The 21,943-nt window shown below is 40.5% G+C and overlaps 1 protein-coding gene across 1 annotated transcript in view; it reads left to right on the forward strand.

Annotated features, from left to right (window-relative positions):
* The window catches only part of COLEC10 (collectin subfamily member 10), a 256,050-nt gene that overhangs the window by 177,768 nt on the left and 56,339 nt on the right, over nucleotides 1–21,943 (forward strand). The gene's annotated exons all lie outside the window — the stretch shown is intronic.

A 21,943-nucleotide genomic window follows, 5' to 3' on the forward strand; every position in this document is an offset into this window, starting at 1 on the left:
ACAGTGGGCAGTTGAGGTGGTAATTGTTCTCGAACTGTACTAATAACAACCCCTTACATTTGTAGAGAGCCAGATTAGCAGTAGGTTCCATACCAGCTCTTTGTTATTGGTGGCGATCAACTGTGTTGAGGAAGGTTCTGAGGCTGAAACTTAGCTCTGTGGGAATGAGTGCAGTGATGGTTTAGTCTTGTCTTTCACGGGTACATGTGCAGTGACTGAGGCAATACCTACAGCATATACACTGAACTTCTTATTGAGATTTAAGTTTAGGAAATTGCTGTCTTATATAGTTCTTCTTCCAGATACAGTTATTCCTTTAGGATCCAACAGCACTATATTTATACTGCGTTGATTTTCTGTTTATAACTATACTAGAGGCCCGGTGCACAAAAATTTGTGCACTTGGGGGGGGAGGGGGGGTCCCTCAGCCCGGCCTGTGCCCTCGCACAGTCTGGGACCCCTCGGGAGATAATGACCCGCTGGCTTAGGCCTGCTCCCGGGTGGCAGAGGGCAGGCCCAATCCCTAGGTGCAGCCCCTGGTCAGGCTCAGAGCAGGGCTGATTCAGGAGTTGGGGCGCCGCCCCCGGTTATGCACAGAGCAGGGCGGATCAGGAGGTTGCGATGCCACCCTCAGTCACACTCAGGGTAGGGCCGATTGGGGGGTTGGGGCACTGCCCCCTGTCACACTCAAGGCAGGGTCGATGGGGAGGTGGCGGCGCCAGCCCCTGTCATGCACAGAGCAGGGCCAATCAGGGTGTTGGGGCGCTGCTCCCTGTCACTCACAGAGCAGGGCCCATCAGGGGGTTTGGGGCTCCGTACCCTGTCATGCACAGAGCAGGGTCGATCAGGGGGTTGGGGAGCTCCCCCCTGTCACGCACAGAGCAGGGCCGATAGGGGAGTTGGGGCACCGCCCCCTGTCACACACAGAGCAGGGCGGATCATGGGGTTGGGGCACTGCACCCTGTTACACTCAGGGCAGGGCCGATGGGGAGGTTATGGCTCTACCCCATCACACACAGAGCAGGGCCCGTGGGGGGTGGGGGGGCGTTGGGGCGCTGCACCCTGTCACACACAGAGCAGGGCTGATTAGGGGGTTGGGTCGCTGCACCCTATCACACACAGAGCCGCAGGGCGATCAGGGGGTTGGGGAGCTCCCCCCTATCAGGCACAGAGCAGGGCTGATCAGGGGGTTGGGGCGCCTTCCCCTGTCACGAACAGAGCAGGGCGGATAGGGAGGTTGTGGCCCTGCCCCCTGTCACACACAGAGCCGCAGGGCGATCAGGGGGTTTGGGCGCTGCCCCCTGTCACGCTGATCCCGGTGCCGGGAGGCCTCTCAGCTCCACTGATCCTGGTGCTGGGAGGCATATTACCCTTTTACTATATAGGATAGAGGCCTGGTGCATGAGTGGGGGCCGGCTGGTTTTCCCTGAAGGGTGTCCTGGATCAGGGTGGGGGTCACCCCTGGGGTGCCTGGCCAGTCTGGGTGAGGGGCTGAGGGCTGTTTTCAGGCTGACAGGTGACTGAAGCTCCCAACTGCTCCTTTTTTTCTTTTTTTTTTATTCTGGGCCAGCTTTAGCTCTAGCTCCAGCTCTGAGGCCTTTGCTGCTGAAAGCAGGTATCTGGTTTGTTTGGGTCCTATAATCGAAACATTGTATCAACTCTAGCTCTGAGATCCCGGCTCCCTGAAAGCAGGTTTCTGGGGTTTTGTTTAGCTTCTATATTTGTAACAATGTTTCAAACTGCAAGCTCAGAGGCCGGCAAGGCAAGTGGAGAACGTTGGAGTCCTCCGTCACTGAAGCAAGCAAGCCTCATGTTCGCTTCAAGCTGCCTGGCTGCCGGCCGCCATCTTGGCTGGCAGTTAATTTGCATATCACCCTGATTAGCCAATGGGAAGGGTAGCAGACATACAGCTAATTACCATGTTTCTCTTTTATTAGATAGGATAAATATCTAATAACATTTTTCTCACTGTCCCTCTTGGAGTCAGAGACCTCATATATCTGGGTATTCCTTCAGCCTGATTCAAACCTTGACACATCTTAGAACTCAATTAATAGTTATTGGACAATTTATGGTTAAAAACAATTTTGTAAGATGAGCTGTCTGTTTAAGAATTCAAAGAATTCTGTGAAAGTTGACACAAGGTTAATGAGCTTCTCCTCTGGACTGTCTCTTATTCCTAAGATGTAAATGACTTACCTGGTGACCACTGGGACTTTTCAGAGCCATTAGTATTCTAGGAGGGACTAAAGATTTCTATAGTTGCTCCCTTTAAGTGACCTACTGTACTTGGTTTTGAATTCAGCTGCCTGTGTTTCCTGCAAACTTCATCAGTTCCCCCACAGACATGAAAAGAAATCGTTTCCGCTGAGCCATCTTGCTAGGAGACCTTTACTACAATTGTCCTGAAGAAGAAATTATTCTTCACCCCTGGGGTCACTTGGTAGCAAAAACAGACTTCTCCCTTTTCTTTTAATCTGTTCTACTTCACTGCCTCCTTTCTGTGTGTGTTCTTAAAGGTATTGCCTTATTTACTTTGATGGTTTCCCAACTAATTGAATACAGCAGTGAGTTCTTTTTTCCTTGACTCCTGAATGTTTCTGCTACCCCAAGGGGAAGGGGCCGCACCAGACAGCTTGCCTTTGAGATACTTGCATATTGAAACGACTTCCAAAGTTGTTGGTATTTATGAGACTGTGAAAAGTTTGCACATTTGGCTGAAACAGAGAACAGACCTCGGCTTGGGTGGTAATGTTCCTAATTTATGCACAGGGAAATCGTTTCTGAAAACAAAAGGATAGCTATGTCCTGTAGCTTGATTTTTAGGTTTTTGTATATTGTCACCGAATGGTCCTAATATAATTTTTTAAAAAAAACAAAACACCAAGAACAATGAAGGAATTACCTGTACATGAAATAAGAACCACAAACTGTAAAGTCCAAATCATATGAAAACATTACTGTGGAGAAAAAAGTAATGGTCTTAGAACAGAATCCTTCCTCCTGACACAGAGATGACTTACTTCTAACCCCATCACTAGCAAATATTTTCTGATTATTTAACACATGTGCATACCCCACAGCAAAGGGACATCTTCCCTAACTGGTCATAGTCGTATATATTTTGTCACCCTCCTTCCTCCATCCTCATTCTCACCCTCGCCTTACCATGTCCATTTTATGAAATATTCTCAGGAACATTTTCACCAAGACAAGGATGTTGCGTGAAAAGCTATAAAATTCTAAGAAAAGATTCTTATTATCTGCCCCTTCTGCACACTGACCCATACCCAGTGGCTCTCCGGAGCTCAGGATTTTCCAGGATGCTATGTTTAGTATGCTGTATGTGTAATGAATCATAATGTCCACCTGTAAGTGTCATAAACAGATGGTATAAATATGCTGGCATAATGTGACTCAAAACACATCGCCAGTTTTAGCCGGAGTTCAAACAATATTCGCGGTTCCAAGAAACCTGTGGCTTGCAAGTTCAGGGGGAGTGGGAGGAGAATACCGGAAAACTGAAGGCCGTGTTCTCTGCTGCCTGTCAGTGCACGCTCCACGGAAGGGGCCAGAGAAGGTGGAGGGAGGAGTGACAGGAAACCCTGTTTTCCATTCGCGTTTGAAGTCATTCATTTTAAGGACTCCCAAGAAATTGGTCTTTGGATCCTATGGGAGTGGGTGGTTTCACACATGATCTTCCCTCTTCCTGGAATGCCCTCCCCTCCTCCCATCCCCTCCCATTTTTCCATTTGTCTCTCCTCTCACTCATCAGGTCTCAGCTGCTGATTTTTTCGTGTGTTTTTTTTTCCCCCTGTGAAAGGGGAATTCTTTCCAGCCCACAGAGGGGTGAAGAGTCCTCTGCTCCAGCTGCGATGACACAGTCTAGAGTGGAAATCCTCTAGGGCAGGGATCCTGCTGTCTCACACACTCATCAATGCCCAGCACTGGGCACAGACGCTGCTTGGCACTTGCTACATATTGTTCACTTAAACCCAATAAAGTAAAACGGCCCCGTTACACTGTCAGTAGGATGTTATTTAGCTTCTTAAGGAGTGATGACAATTGCCTTTTGAAGGGGGGGAAAAAAGTAAAGAGATTCATCATTGATTCTGTGCGGTTTCATTCATTCATCAGCACATCTCTCACAGAGTTCAGCGCAAGTATCCTGTCCTCTTTGCAGGCCTGTCTGATCTCCCCAGACAGACAGTAGCTTTCTCTCGCTCGATCACCAGGTGCTCATGTATAACCTGGACTTCTGCTTTGTCTCCTCCTTTTATCCTGTTCCACCTGGTCACCAGGTAAACGTTGTGAACTGCGTCTCTGATCTCTTGCCTTACTCTGATTTTTCTAGGACCTAGCGTATGGGTTAGCACAGGGTAAGTGCTCACATTTGCTGAAATGATTGAAATGTTGTTGAGAAAAACAGAGCATCTCTTTATTTAACCAACACTCCATAAACATGTATGGAGGACCCAGCTGTTTACCAGGTACTGTTTTAGGGGATGGGAATACATCAATAAAATACCTCCTATTCAAATAAACATTTTAGAAGTTTTTAACTTTTCCAAAGCCAGGGAAATGGCTTCCAGGTTTGTTTTGTAACTTCGTTTACCTAAGAAATACACAAAGTTTACCTGGTATAAGCTGCTAAACACTAGGCGTTGAATTCTAAGGTTGTGATTGAGAATCACTCTTAATAGTATTTTGTTTCGTAAGTGGGTAAACCTAGTACCCTGAAGGTATGTATTCAATAAGGAAAATCCAAGAAGTAGCTAAGTTAGCAAATAATTTCTGTGTTAACCAATGTTACCATGGACACAAATATCAGTGTAATAATGGTGAAGGTTCTTTCCTTTTTTTTCTTATATACATCCTAAAGTGTCCTTAAGGCCAAAAGCTGAGCATCTTCAATCACTTCCTAAAATTGTACTTAATTATATTTCAGTTTTTAAAAAAGTACCTAGTCCTTCTTAAGAAAATAATCTTCTTTTTATTATATTTAAATTAAATTCTCCTAGAAATAGATTTTTCATTTATTTGCTTTAAGCTGGAATCATTAAAAATGCACAAGAATTCCATGCTGTGAAATTTTTATCTTCTCTAATAATGCTACCTTAGTTGAGGAGTGTTTAAACAACTAGGACTTTCACATTCTCAGTCATTTTGACATTGTAGATGATATATGGAATACAGCAATTCATGTCCATTTTGGTCCACTGGCATACTTCATTTCTGAGCCAGTAAGCAAAATTTTTAGGAGCAAACCTTCCGTATTAATTGCAAAATCAATAAACTTTAGATGGAGTGAGTTTTGTGCTCTCTATTTTCCTAATTTTAGAAGCTGCCTCAATTTAAATCCATGGCCTTGTCCCATTCATATTATTTTGTGAAAAGGCAGATGGTGACTTCTTATTCTTCTAGCCTGTAAAGTAGACATGTATCCAATTATTTCCAGATTTATGCTAACGGGACTTAACCGTTTTTTAAGGGTCTTGTAGCACTGCAGACTTCATAAACAGGTGCTCTCATTCATCATAGAACTTGACTCTCTGTGAGTGAACTACAGCAGCAATTACAGCGAAGACAGGGACACTCTAACGCAGTTAGGGGCAGGGACTGGATGTCCTCCATAATCAAAGCATAGGTGCTGGAAAGCGTTACTCCTGCTGGAGCTGGGAGAGGTGAAGACTTTCATCTGGAGGCAAATGTAACAGGCAGTGTTTCATCCTGGCCGAGTTTGCATCTCCGGTCAAGGTCACCGAGATCCTAGAAACCCGTTGAACACCACCACTTTTTGTTCCTGGAAAGACTAATCCTTAGTTAGACTGTAAAAATGAATGAAGTTCATTTACGGTCCACCTTCTCTTTCCAGATCTATCAGCTTGCAACAAGGAAGAACATGCCTAGATCCCATAGTAGAGAAGTGATGAGAATTCAGTTGTGAGCCCAGTTTTGTGCCTGGCTCTGTCATTTTTCAGTGATGTGACCTGGCAAAATCAATTCTACCTCCTTGAGACAATATGCTCCTCTGCACGTTGCAGCCAAAACCACCATCATTCACAGATTTGCTGTGAGGATTATACAGGTAAAACAGCACAGTCAACTGAGAGCAATCTATACACTTGGCAGGTAATATCATCATTACCCATAAAACTGATTCTGGGACAAAAATTGGCAAGACCGTATTATGGTTGGTATTCCTCCCTCTGGCAATCACCTTGTTCACATGCCAAGATTCCTCTCGCCTGTCTCCCAGCAACATCCAAATATAATATCTTGATGTTTCAGAGGAAAAATAAAAGCTGTTACTGTCAGTACTGTGATGAAATTGTCAACAGCAAATTAAATCAGCTACATAAATTGTGAACCAAGTATGGGTTCTATTATTTCTGTGACAGTTTATACACTGGCCAGTTGTGTGTTTTTTTAAAGGAGACCAAATGAAAACCAAAGAGACTATAAACACCCCCTTTTAGAGGGAAGCACCCCCATTGTAAATCGTTTTTTGATTGTTAAGTCTGGGATGGATGAAATAGCAAAGATACAAAAATATAGGTGAAATGTTAGCATTACATAAAAATGATTTCAATACTAAGCAGAAGAAATGCTCTAAGTGGGAAAGATAGAATTCATCATTTAGGCAGCATAGAAAATTTGGAAAGGCCAGCCATTTTTTTCACACTCCACATCCAATCTCACAAAAAATCTTGTTGGCTCTTCTTTCAAAATAGATCAAGGAAGTGACCAAGTGCCCTGGCCAGGTAGCTCAGTTGGTTAGAGAGGATCGTCCTGATACACTAAGGTTGTAGGTTCAATCCCTGGTCAGGGCACATACAAGAATCAACCAATGAATACATAAATAAGTGGAACAACACATTGATGTCTCTCTCTCCCATCCTCCTCTCCCTCAAAAACTAATATTAATTAACTAGAAAGTGGCTCAGAGAAAACTTCCCACCGCCTCCTCTTCTACACCCTCCTAACGCATCCTCTCCACTGTGGCTGCCTCCCCAGTCTATTCTCAACTCAGCAGTTAGACTAATAATCACTTTAAAATGTGAAAGAATCCTATCTTCTCCTATTAAAAAGCCTCTGATAGCTTCCTTCTCACTCTGAGTAAAGGCCACAATCCTGAAAATGTCCAGGAGGGCCTCCATACCCCACTTCTGTTTATCTGACATCACTCACCTTTAGTCTTCCATCTCACACTCTGGATGTCTTCACTTTCCTCTTACAAGGCATCCCCTCCTGAGGGGCTCTGCCCTGGCCATGTGCTCTGCTGGAGGCAGCTTCAGTAATACAGCTCCTCCCCAGACACCCACACAGTTTGTACATGCACCTGCCTCAAGCCTTTGCCTAAATATCGCCATCTCAATAAAACCCACCCAGACACCTTATAGAAAACTGCAAGCTGCCCACCTACTCTCTTCTCCCTAATATTGCTTACCCTGCTGCATTTTTTTTCTGTAGCACTTATCACCCCATGGTATAATCATTTACTTATTTATTATGTGTATTATTTATTGCCTACCTTCGTCTATCCATTTCCCCCAATATAGATTCCCAAAATGCAAGGATCTGTGTCGATTTGTTTCATTTGTGTATCTCATTGTAGAATGAATAAATGGATACTATTCCTAGCCAGATATTTTTGACAGTGGTCTTTCCACAAAAAAACTTTAGAGAGAAGCACAGAGCTTGGCATAGAGTGGTTTTTAAATGGAAAAAGAGAGGGGAGGGGGTACAGGAAGAAAAATGGGGCAATAGAATTTGATGAACAGAACTAAAGCTGAGGCTGTAGATGTTCCAAAGACTTGTTTTAAACCTCCACTTTCTAAACACATTAACTAGTCAGCTTAGTTCTCCCTTTGTGCTTTCTATGAAAATTGGAAAATATTCTGGTGTTAAATTTCAGTGATGTTGAAAGAGTGGCTAACATTTCATGAAATAGAACAATGGTGTTGTTTCTGTTAGAATTTATATTGCAATCATTAAATCTTTCAGCAAAAGCAGCATCCCATTCCCTATGTGTCCTTTAATCAACTTATTTGATGTCAACACATCCTGTGAAAACTGCAATTATGTACCATCATTTGAAATGAGATGAATAGCTTTTTAATAGGCAGAAGCAGGATTTTTGTTTGAGACAGTGCATGACAGTCTTCTATTCCAGCTGCTTTTGTCCAGAGCCAGGCTCTGCATGTCCAAACCTCACATGAATGTGTATGCTTTCTGGGAAGTCTCATGCTAATGTGAGGAAGACTAGGAGGTGAAGATTATCCAGTAGAGTGTAGATATTAAATTCGTTTTGTTCTCATGGTTTCTCATTCCAAGACAGTGATTTGAACTTGGTGTTTCCAATTCTTCTGATTGGGGGGGGGGGGGGGTGTAGCAGTATTAGCTGTTGACAGAGGACAAAATCGAAGGGTACCAGAAGTCATTTTCCACCCATCCCCAGGAGGTTCTTTGCAATAGTTGGTCTCACCTTTTATGACTAAAGGTTGCCAGGGTTGGGAAAGGTGGAAGTGGAACACACTAGGAAAAAACATTTGTTTTTAGAGCTTCTCAGAGATTGGGACAGATAACATTTTACTAGTTTTCTCTAATGGTGGGATTCCTTGTAGGGCCAGGAAAAGTGTGTCACCTCAGATGGGAATGGCTGGTTGGAGCACCTTGGGATGCTGGACACTAGTAGTATCACTCCCTCACACGCATACACATGGACACACACACACACACACACACACACACACACACATACTTCTCTAATGACCTGCAGCCACCTGCCTTTAGGATTGGTGGGCTGAGGCCCTTTGTTAAATGCCTCTAGATGGCATGAGACCTCTACTATGCCTGCATGACACCGAGGAGGTGTCATATTGACACCTGGTTATATTTTCTCACTTTTTCCAGAAACAGAAGCCCAGAATGGGTCATCTGATTTACTGAAAGAGAACAATATGAAGTTCCTTGCTTCCAGGTTTTGTGGAATAAAACTTATACCTACTACAGTGGTTCAAGAGAGAAACTGGCAGATTTATGATTTATCAAAATTAAGAGTTCTCACACCCTCACTTTTTTAAACCACAAGAGGTCTGCATGAGACCATAGACATGTAATCTCTCAACCCAGTGAAATTACAGTGAGCTGGGAATTTCCATGGATTATCATCACAGAAAGATCGCACTTTTTATAAGATACACATACAATTGCAGTAACACGTGTCTGCATAGTATCATTTCTCAGAGCAAGGTCTCCAGCTGAAATCTACAGAGTCTATTTCCTCCAGAGTTCTGAAATTGACTGCGAGGTCATGCATTTGATCTTTGCTCTTCAAAGCTAAACAGAGAGAAAGTGATCCTGAAGTATCTGGCAATTCAATCCACTGAGTGGAAAATCAGAAATGTTCCAGTCTTCCACATTTGCTTTCAAATTTACCACAGAGATTATTTTTTAAAGTCTTTGCCGCTGTTGCCTCTATTACATAATGCTCGGTACTGTATTCTGCGGAGAAGAAACAAACACAGAAAAACACCAGCATTTCAGACATGGGCCCTGTGCTCTGTGGGTTCGTGGGAAACACTTTCTGCGGTTAATTCCCCTGGGCCACCCACCCTGTGGCCTTGGGTCGGAGACTTCTTACCTGAAACAGTTCCTAGTGTTCTTCATAGCGTAATGGCAGGGCAAGACGTTAGGGGAAACTCTGGCTTCCAAAAAAACGGGCAGTGCGGACACCAGGCACAAAATGACTAAGCACGCAGCTTAACCACATCACAGCGGAGGACTTGGGAATTCACTTTTGGGAACCTCTTCTTGAGAAAGGAGAAGATGGGAGGTGAAGAACTGTTTACAGAGGCTCAGATGTTTGCTTAAGATTTATTAGAAGCCATATTACTCTAGGTTCTCTGTGTGTATGCAGAATACATGGACCCAGCTCAACCTTGGCTCATAGGCGATGTTAAAATACATCAAGACTCCATCCTGTACAAAATTAACACTAAGAAATCTATGGCATTTCTATACACCAATAGTGAATGTGCAGAAAGAGAGACTAAAAAAGCAATCCCATTTACCATTGCACCAAAAAAATTAAGCTACCTAGGAATAAACTTAACTAAAGAGGTAAAAGACCTCTACTCAGAAAACTACAGGACGTTGAAAAAAGAGATAGAGGAAGACATAAAGAGATGGAAGAACATACCATGTTCTTGGATTGGTAGAATCAACATCATTAAAATGTCCATACTGCCCAAAGCAATCTATAAATTCAGCGCACTTCCCATTAAAATACCAACGGCATATTTCACAGACCTAGAACGTACTCTCCAAAAATTCTCCTGGAATAAAAAACGACCCCAAATAGCTGCAGCGATCCTGAGAAAGAACAAAGTAGGTGGGATCTCAGTACCAGATATCAAGCTGTATTACAAAGCCACTGTTCTCAAAACTGCCTGGTACTGGCACAAGAACAGACATATAGATCAATGTAATAGAATAGAGAGCCCAGAAATCAGCCCCAATACGCTTAATTAGTATTTGACAAAGGAGGCAAGAATATACAATGGAGTCAAGATAGTCTCTTCAATAAATGGTGTCGGGAAAATTGGGCAGATATATGCAAGAAAATGAAACTAGACCACCAACTTACACCATACACAAAAATAAACTCAAAATGGATAAAGGACTTAAATATACGACGGGAAACCATACAAATACTAGAAGAATCCAAAGGCAACAAAATCTCCAGACATATGCCGAAGCAATTTCTTCACCGATACAGCTCCTAGGACATTGGAAACTAAAGAGAAAATAAACAAATGGGACTACATCAAAATAAAAAGCTTCTGCACAGCAAAAGAAACCATCAACAAAACAACAAGAAAACCCACTGCGTGGGAAAACATATTTGCCAATGTCATATCTGATAATTTATAGAGAACTCATACAACTTAACAAAAGGAAGATAAACAATCCAATCAAAAAATGGGCAAAGGATCTAAATAGACACCTTTCAAAAGAGGACATTCAGAAAGCCAAGAGACATATGAAAACATGCTCAAAATCACTAATCATCCGAGAGATGCAAATCAAAACAACAATGAGGTACCATCTCACACCTGTCAGAATGGCTATCATCAACAAATCAACAAACGACAAGAGGATGTGGAGAAAAAGGAACACTTGTGTACTGCTGGTGGGAATGCAGACTGGTGCAGCCACTATGGAAGACAGTATGGAGTTTCCTCAAAAAACTACAAATGGAACTCCCATTTGACCCTGTGATCCCACTTCTAGGAATATATCCCAAGAAACCAGAAACACCAGTCAGAAAGGATATATGCACCCCTATGTTCATAGCAGCACAATTCACCATAGCTAAGATCTGGAAACAGCCTAAGTGCCCATCAGTAGATGAATGGATTAGAAAACTGTGGTACATCTACACAATGGAATCCTATGCTGCTGTAAAAAAGAAGGCACTCTTACCATTTGCAACAGCATGGATGGAACTGGAGAGCATTATGCTAAGTGAAATAAGCCAGTCAATGAAGGAAAAATACCACATGATCTCACTCATATCTGGATAATAAAGACCATTATAAACTTATGAACAAAAATAGATACAGAGGCAGAGCTGCCTCGAATAGACTATCAAACTACAGCAGGAAGGCCGGGGAGGGTGGGAGGGCAGGAGGTGGGTGGGTAAGAGATCAACCAAAGGACTTGTATGCATGCATATAAGCATAACCAATGGACATAAGACACTGGGGCGTAGGGGAGGCCAGGGGATTTTCAAGGGCGGGGGGAAAAAAAGGAGACATATGTAATACTCTTTGTAATACTTTAAGCAATAAAAAAAATAAAATAAATAAAATAAAAGTATTTACTCAGAAAAAAAAAAAAGACTCCATCCTGGCTCTCTTGCAAGCCAAGCACCTTGACATCCTAGTTTACAAGCATTCCTCATCTTTGCATCCCCAATTCTTTCTGTAACACAGCAGTATAGTTGATGCATACATTGTGTCACATCAATCGGCCTCTCTTAGTTTGCTCCAACCTTCCCATGGTCAAAGCCATTGGACATTTTTCAGTCCTTAGGTCTTTTCATTTTCTTTCAGTATTTAATGTGATTGACTAGTTCCTACTTCTTGAAATGTTTTCTTCCCTTGATTTTGATGGTACCTGGTTCAATATAGTCTCAGTTCTCTTCTCATTTCAAGTATATTGTTATTAAATGGCTTATCTGTATCCTGAACTACTACAAAACGTAGAAGTATTGATGTGTCTACGTATGAATCATTTTTACAGTACTGGGTGTTGCCCTAGGGCAGTGGTTGGCAAACTGCGGCTCACGAGCCACATGCGGCTCTTTGGCCCCATGAGTGTGGCTCTTCCTAAGCCTTAGGAGTACCCTAATTAAGTTAATAACAATGTACCTACCTATATAGTTTAAGTTTAAAAAATTTGGCTCTCAAAAGACAAAGAAATTTCAATCGTCGTACTGTTGATATTTGGCTCTGTTGACTAATGAGTTTGCTGACTACTGCTCTAGGGTCTTTGCTTTTGCAAAGCTATATAGAAAAGTGTTCAAAACCATGGCCATGACAACCAGTAGATCAGGGATAAAATGCTGTTTGGGCAATGTGGCTCTCTTCCCTTAATGGGGCTGAGGGCCGAGGGCTGTTAACAGTACTGTTAGCCATTAGTGGAATATGTCCTGGTCCTAAAGGGAGTCTGGGCAGAGCCTCACAATTTTCATTGCCATAGCTCTATTAAAAATTATTTAATTTGTCTGTGCCTCTCTTTACACAGCTATAAAATAGGAAAAATGGCAGTGTATATCACATGTGTTTGTTGTGATTGCTTAAAATGATATCTGGCACATAGTTTTATTGTTTTACTTCATAACCACTCAAGTCAGCAGCAGAAATAAGCCTGCGTTCCAGGGCTAAATTCAACAGATTGCCAAACTGTAACCTTAAACTCATCCTAGACTTATGCCCACATTCAACTCATAAATTCTATGAATGCTTTTTTAAAATATCTTTCTTATTAGTGACCTCTTCTGCAGTCCTAACAATATTTCCCTACTTCAAATTCTTATTTACTGTTTGTCTCATATGTTTTGCTTCCTATCTTCCGCCCTTCCAAACAATCCTTTGTAAATAGCTAACGATCTTCTATACAGATTCAGATCCATCATTTTCCTTCTTAAACTCTCATTGCCAATAAGACATAGTAGCAGAAAGATAACCAGTTCATCTCTTGCTACTTCTTTCTATATAGCTAATTCTCCAGCAACAGCTAATAATGTTTAGCTCATCTTATCAGGCTCTTGCATTGCTCAATTGTTTTGTGAGTTTAATTTCTCTCCACAGGTAAAATAGCTTCTCTTCCATGAAGCTTTCTCCAACTCATATATATGAGTGCACAAATGCGCACGGACCTTTTTTCTCTCTCTGCCCATGGAAAATATGTTCTCTCTCTCCTCCCTGTTATCCTGCCTCTTCTGTCTCTATCTGGATTAAAGCACCTAACATAATATATCATAATGTGATATGGTGAGACTCCTATTAGTGGGGTGGTCTTGGACAAATTGCATTCTTGATTTCTTCCAGCTTACACTGGAAGGTCCATGTTAGGATTAACTGAGAAAATGTATACAAAGTGCACACAGCGTGTACTGAGTATTTAGTGCATATGAGTACTATTGTGTTTATCTGCCTGTCTCCTCCATTTGGTATGAGCTCCTCAAGAGAAAGAGCCTTGTCTTATACATCTGGGTTTCCTTGACATCTGGGAGAGTGTCTGGCATAGGCAATGAATACTTGCTGGGTAAATGGCTAAGGAAAGGTTTGATACCTATCATATATCATATTGAAATTGCGCAGGATAGCCTTTTTGAAAAAGTGAAATGTCAAGTGTGTGACACTTGAAGAGTTATTATCTCTATTCTAAAATAAAATGCTTCATAATCTTTTTTTTTTGAGACTGTGAAAGCCATTTCAAAGGTTAACTCATGTGGTCATGTCATCTCAGGTAGATAAACATTATTTTTTCTTGCTGACAAAAATAAAAATCATAATGACTAGTTAATGGTAGTATGATATATTTTCATTCATTCATTCAACAATTATTTGTTGAGCACCTTCTAAACATTAACCATTCTAGGTGCAAGCACTTGAAAGATGAACAAAGGCAAATATGGTCCCTGCCCTAATGGCCCCAGTAGGACAAGTAGTGGGGGATGACTATTATGGCAGAAAGTGATGATAGTCAGTGTGCTAAGACCTCTCACAGGGGATGTGTGGAATACTATGGTACCATGTAACAGAGATAGCATTTAATTATTCTGGAGGAACTCAAACTAGAGGAGAGAATAGCACAGGGTTCAGGGCACAGAGTTCCTGAAGAGCTTTGTAATGCATATTAAACTCTTAGACTTTATACAAGGGCATCATGTGGATTTAAACAGGGGAGTAACAAATCTGATTTCCATTTTGCAAAGACCATATGACTTCTATATAAAAATCAGATTCAAAAGGCCAAAACTGAAGCCAGAAAGATTGTCTGGGGAGCCACCAGCAATCCGGACCATCAGATCCTCAAACTCTGAATCTGAGTCTCCATTTACCATTTGTGTTTCAAGGTTGACTATTGTGGTACTATGATAATACGGGAAGGCACCATAGGTATAATGGTAACGAGGTCTGTGTGATTGCACAAGAAAAGCAACTTACTTTTAAAGGAACATTTAGAAGTCATCTTGTCTACCGCTCTCACTTTCAGATGGAGAAGTTTTTACTCACCAAGTTCATATCTCACCCAACTCCCCTCTCTAAATATGATCTGAGTGCTTTGGATTATACCATGTCCCGAGGGCAATAGAAAATAAATGGGGGACATGTTCCCTAGTTCCAAGGACCTTTGAATCTTGTTGAAGAAGAAAAATAGTTCTCCCTAAGAGACCTGAAGCCAAAGATAAAGAATGAATATAAGGCTAATTGTGTTTCTACTGCTGTAGTTAAGCATTCTCCATGCCCTATCTGATTAATGGAAAATCTTTATGTCTCCTTCAACTCTAAACAAATCTATATAAGTTCATAGCTACCAATAGAGGTTGACCAGAAAACCTACTATTATTATGTCTAAAGAAATTTTAAAGTTTTTTCCTCAGCTATCTATACTAGTATAGTTTGCAGAAATAGGAATGGGATAGGAATACATCCCTATTTATCTTCCTTTAGCTTCTCCCTGTGTAGGGTCCAAATCCTATTCAGATGATTGGTTGCTTGGAGCCACATATCTATCTCCTCATCACCAGTGCAGACAATGGATTATGAAAGCATGAAAGGGTAAAGCTACATGGTTGGATATTCTGGAAATACTTAACTATGATCATCATTTTTAATAAGACTTTTAAGAGTAGCAGATATGTAGTATTGGGTATAATTCTTTTACTGCAATAAAAATATATTTTGAAGTATTAGTATTTCCAAATTTTTAACATATCACTAATAATTTAATATTTTCAAGGTAACTTAAATGTTTCTGAATTTAAAAAATACAGTCCACAATATAAAAGTGTGCCAATACTTTGCAGTGATCTGTTCTGGATTTTGAATCCTACTACTGACTAACCATATGATTACTTACTGGCTCTGTGCATTAATTTCCATCACTAAGACAGGGGTGATAATAGTGATCACCTCACTGTGGTTGTTGGGAGGATTAAATGAGTCAATATATATAATGAGCTTAGAATAAGACTTGGTATATAAACAGCACTTGCTATTACATAGTTGTTTTGAAAATTTTTGAGACAATAGGGTCTTATCCATCAGTAATTTTCATAAAGCTATGAAATATGGAACTAAATATATTTCATGTTAAAGGCAATTACTACCCTGTCCCTGACCTATAATTCTGAGTTATTATGTGAAAAAGTATTTATAATTATTCATCCTATATTCTATGAAGATTTCAAAATTCCATTGATAACTCTGGGGTGGAGGGATGGGAATTGTGAGATAACATCACATCGTTTTAGGCTGTAATCATCCCAGATGGAAACCATATCCAAAGGTTCAGTGTATTCTTTGGAAGGAAAGATGTAGGGTGGTGCCACTTGCATCATACTCCAGACCAGATTAAAGGTCTTGGAATTGTGGTTGTACACACCCTGTTTTGGGTTGTGAGAAGCCACTCCACAACCAAGGGCACATGGAACTTCCTCCAAAGTTCCATCTATGAAATGTGTAGACCCAATGAAATATCATGTGACAACAAATGATTATTAGTCACCAGCATATGGAAGGTCCTCATTAAAAAAGATATTTTGAGTACATAATCTCTGACAGGTATTAGGCTAGATATAAGGCTACCAAATAAGGAAACAGCAGACGTCTAGCCAAGTAAGTTCCCATTCGTGGAGGAAAGAGATAAGTAAAAAAATTCTAAGTGCTTTCTTTGGCAGCATATATACTAAAATTGGAATGATACTAGCATGGCCCCTAAGAAAATTTCCAAAATAGTACAATAATAGAAGTATGTAAAATTCACCATAATGAGACAAGGGAAGTGAGAATAGGGTGCTCTCAGGAAGAAGAACCAGAGCTGAGTCTTGGAGGAAAAATGGAAGTTAATCATCCAATAAAATAGTGTCAAGAGAAGAGCACTTTAGTTAGAAAGAATGAAGGCCATAAATCTTAGTATGTTTGGGTAACTGTAAGTATTGCTGTTTATGTCTGGAACATACAATTTGAGATGCATGTTGGTGAGAGTTCAGGCTGGAGAGGGCTTTTTGTTTTGTATGTCTTGCTGAGGAGTTTAGACAGTATTCTGTGGATAATTAGGGCCCGTGAATAATTTTTGACAAAGCAGCAACACAATCTTATTTTTTATTTTAGAAATATCCCCCTGTCTGCAGTGTGGAAAATGACTACAGGCAGGCAATAGGAGATTCTCATATAATTAAAATGATAAATAATGAGGGTCCACGTTTATGCCAGGTTGGAAATGGAGAGAGAGCTTGAATTAGACACAGACTCCAGTGATAAAACTTACAGGACTAAATCACCAATTAACTTGAAGTGTTGGATGAAAAAGCAGAAAATTATAAGTCAAAGAACATCACCATATTTCTGACCTAAGTAAACCTATTGGTGAACAGTGGTGCTGATAACTGCCAAGGGGCATGGAGCTGAAGGTGATGGTCAGGTGAGTGAAGGGCAAGACCATTTCCAGAGTGCCCTCCCATTCCCCTATGTGTCACTGCCAACACTTACCTGGGTTATCCAGAATTCTTTCTTCTGGTTATGTTAAAAGTTAATTCAGAAGAAGGGTAATAATAGGAAGAGTCATTATAGATAAATTTCTATTATCTATCTTGACCTTAATTCAACTTGCAATAGAAATTGCTCATTCAGAGAGGATAAATGTAATTTTTAAAGTGCAGATTGGTCACATCTTAGAGAATAAGACTTTGATTTATAAAGCATTGAATTAATCATGATAATCAATATTAAATTGACACCTACTATGTGTCAAACATTGTGTTAAGCTCTTCACAGACATCATTTCATTTAAGCCTTACAACAAACCTATGAGGCAAATGCCATTATTCTTTCCACTTTACAGATGGGGAAATGTGAGGCTTAGAGAGTTTTATCACTCACTATTAAGAAGTTGCCCAGGATTCAAAGTAAAGTCTTCCCTTTGTTGTGGAAAGAGCAGAGGATTGGGAATTCAGGAACCTGGTTTAGAGCCCTACTTTAGCTATTTATTGGCAGGGCAACAGTCATGTCACCCTTTTTCATCTGTAAAAATATAAATGGAGGGATGGGAGGCAAGGGAGAGTTTAGAAAAGTTGAAATTAAAGACCCCATGGCCCTTTTAAGCATTGACATTCTGTGTTTTTTGACTGTTCATAATAGAGTGTTCATTCTGGTAATGACTCTGAATTCAGAGGAATATGGTGACTGATCTGTACTATATACTAAGAGGACAGGCATGTCGCTGAAAGGAAGAGAGACCATTGCCCAATACATGTTATCACTGGTATAATTCATACACTCATTAAAGGCCCTTTCCTGGCTATGCTTCTGTTCTCCACCTAAGGAATTATTTGGATTGTTGCCCTTTCTTTGTTAGGAAATGGAGTGAGAACAGTTTCTCTGGAGAAGGAAAATCTCTTCTCCCATAAACAGAGGGCTTCTTGGTCTCTGTCTGTTTTAAAACAATTCAGAAAGGGACTTTCTGTGAAGTGTTCTCTTGAATTTTGTCATCTTTTACCTCGCTGCCCAAATATGGTAGAATAACAGCTCTTCTAAGCAGGGACTTGGAGAACATGAAGATTTCCATGAGAACCACAGAAAGGGTCTTTTCAAGCTGCAGAAGGGGGCAGAAAAGGGAGGGGTCATATTATCAGCAGTTGCTAATGTTGGTCTTTCACAATTGCTGGCTCATTTGGGTACAGAGAAGTTGTTGGGGCTTTGGGTAATTTCCTTAATTGGAGATTTTTAAAATGGACCCTTGGATCATTTAAAGCTCTGTGATATTAGTCCTACCCCTGGGGTTTAGAATAAAAGTCACAAACATTGAAGTCATGCCCTGACCAATATGGCTCAATTGGTTGGAGTGTTGTCCTGAACACTGAAAAGTTTTGGATTTGATCCCCAGCTGGGTCGTGTATGGGAAGCAATTGGAGGATGTTTCTCAACTCTCTCTCTCTCTCTCTCTCTCTCTCTCTCTCTCTCTCAAACACACATAATTCCCCTCTCTCTAAAATCAATAAGCATGTCCTCAGGTGAGGATTATAAAACAAAAGCATTGAAGCCACAACACTACCTCTGTTGTTTATTAGCTGTGGGGTCCCGGATAATATTCCTGAACCTCCATTTCTCATCTGTAAAATGGAAACCAAAAGCTTTATTTCACAGGGTGTTGTGAAGTTTAAATACAATAATATATATAAGCCACTTAGTCCAGTGCCTGTTTGAAGTCTGATAGATGAGAACTAATCACATTGTTTAAAATAGCAAAGACTAGAAATCTGAGTTGACAGAAGTAATATTAATATCACAGTGTTCCCTGTTCTTTGGAAAAAACTTCTACAAATCACTTTCTTCCACCTTGCATGTTTAGCCTCCTTATAGCAAACATGAGTAACAACAGCAACAGATGCTGCATCAATAAGCAAACAGAATGGAAAATAATTAATGCAGTATGCTTGCATGCATGGAAGTTTCATCAGAAATTACAATGCCTTTGATATGAATTCTTCTAGAAGGCAATTTGAGCTTGGAATGGCTTTTGTTGCATTAGCTATTATTTTGTGTACACACTGGAATATCTGCTATCTAGGGCTGGCTGTTATTATTTGTGAAAAGCAGAAACAGGGAGAAAAGATATGCAACTGTGATGGATTAATGAGTGCCTGAAGCATGGACAGAATATTAATATACTATGTACAAAATTGGACTGACCCAGCTGAACTCAGCTAATCAAAACTACCTGTATACACGAGGATGTTAATTTCCAGTGGAAAACTGGGAGGGATGCCAATAAATTCTGGGAAAAGGAAATAATATTATATAGATTCCTTCTCAGAGATCTTTGCTGTCCACAGAGCAACTCTTCCTGAAAAGACAATTATTTTCTTCTTTGGTTCATCTTTGAGGATTGCTTGAGCTAGGTCATTTGGCACCCAAAGACCACCACAAAGTTCAGAGAGGGTAGGAGGGGCCTTTCCTTTAAATTTCTGGTCAACCATTTAAATCTTCCAAAAGTTAGTTGACAATTACAAGGTTTGGGGACTTCCAGTTATAATTGTATTGCAAAAATAATAGGAGAGGCAACAAGCAGAGGTTATGCTAACAGGCCCTGGTGGTTCAGCCTTTGAAGTCAGTTTCAATTGATTTTCATGTGAAATAAGTGGAGTAAAATGTTTCCATTTCAGGTTTCACATGTGACATTTAATGTACTGATGTTGTTTCTTATAAATTTGTTTTAGGCAGTTATTTTATTTCCTCTGTGGAAATCAGAACTCCTCTGTTAAGCTAAGCAAAATAGGGGTTTGAGATGGCTTCTTTATTTCTATTGTTACATTTTTTTTAATTAATTTAAGCACATGGTTTTAAAAATAAAAAAATAGGTGCAGAGAGCTAAAAGAATGTAAAATACCAATCTTCCTTCCTAGCATATCTTCCCAAAGGTTCCCCTTTCAAATTTTTTCCCAAATGTTAGTAAAAAACTACAAATTTTATGTATAGACCCACTAAAGTGTTCATTGTTTGTTTCACATTTATAACATACTATTCATTACTTTGATTTCTCTTTTAACATATCTTGGAGACTTTTCGATATTATTACATACAGATCTACTGTATTCTTCTAACACCTGAAAATTATTCTGTTTTTTGGAATTACCACAATGTAGCTAACCAGTTATTTCTGTATTTTGTTGTTGCAAATAATGCAGTAATGAACAGGGTAAATTCTTTGCATGGAATTTCTGAGAAAAGGGGTAAGTGAATTTTAAATTTTGACAGACATATTAAGTTCCAGCTAAGAGTATTTCAGAGTGCTTATTTTAGGCAGGTATTAAATTGTCTGTATCTGTGTATTCTCCTCTATCACCTAGTTGAGGATGTGGTATCAGCCAATCTATAATAATAAAAGCATATAGCTAATTAGACCAGACGTCCTTCTGGACGATCTTCTGGATGAAGCTGGGGCTGTGAGGGAAGCCCAGATCCCAGGTGCCAGAGGGAAGCTGGTCCCAGCAGCCGGGGGAAGGAAGGCCTACTCTCGCATGAATTTTGTGCATCGGGCCTCCAGTAGAAAAATAAATAAATGAAGGATAGAAACTTGGGATACAACAAAGATGTTGTTTTAGCCAGGGTCCCAACAGGGAACAAAAGACACAGGCAGAATAGGATAACTGAAGAGTCATTTTCAGAAGGACTATTTATAAAGATTCAGGTGGATATAGGGGAAACCCATGGAATCATGCAATAACCGTAGGCCAGTAAATAGTGGCTGTTGTCTCCATCCGTACGCCATAATGGAGAGAGGAGGGAGCAGCTATTGGACCTCAGAAGGAGTCATGTAGTGGAGTGGTAGCCTTAAGCTGAGGGCCAAAGTATCATAAGAGTTCAATGTTGCTGGGCTTTCCATTGGCTTAGCCAAGCAGAAGCCAGAACACATGCCCTTTGCTGGGGTCCATTCTGGTCAGCTTCCCAAGGCAAAGAGTTGGGTTGAAAAGGGTGAAGAGTGGCTCCCAAGGGGCAAAAAACTCAAATCATTTTAATGCAGGGATTACTTCTGTCATCACTGATTTTAAGAAAAGAATGACCTATCAAAAACCAGATAAGAAGCTGGTTTTTAACACACATACAATTTTTTACACATATATAAGAGCAAAGTCTATTTTCTTTGTCAAACATTATCTTGTTCATTATCTAATTATCCTATTTTGTAAGTTGTCTGAGAGAAAGTTCCATATCTAACTTATTCATCATAATTTCAGCAGAACCCAGAATAGTGCCTGACACAGATGAAGCATTTTACTAATTATTTAATAAATGTATGAATAAATAAATGCCAGAAAGAAATGTTTCCTATTTTTTAACTTGACATTCTATGTTAATATTTAAAACAATTTCCTCTTGTTTTGTTTTGTTCATTCTCACCGGAGGATATTTTTCCATTGATTTTTAGAGAGAGTGGGAGGGAGAGGGAGAGACACAGAAAGAGAAACAACAATGTGAGATAGACACATTGATTGGTTGCCTCCTGTACACGCCCCAATTGACCGGAATCGAACCCGGGACCCTTCAGTCCTCAAGCTGATGTTCTATTCACTGAACCAAGCAAGCCAGGGCCAATTTCTTCATTGTTAATGAATTATTCAGCACTGGTGGTGGGGATTTCCTCC

This window comes from Myotis nattereri (assembly GCF_964212035.1).
Source record: "Myotis nattereri genome assembly, chromosome: 17".
Classification (NCBI taxonomy): Eukaryota; Metazoa; Chordata; class Mammalia; order Chiroptera; family Vespertilionidae; genus Myotis; species Myotis nattereri.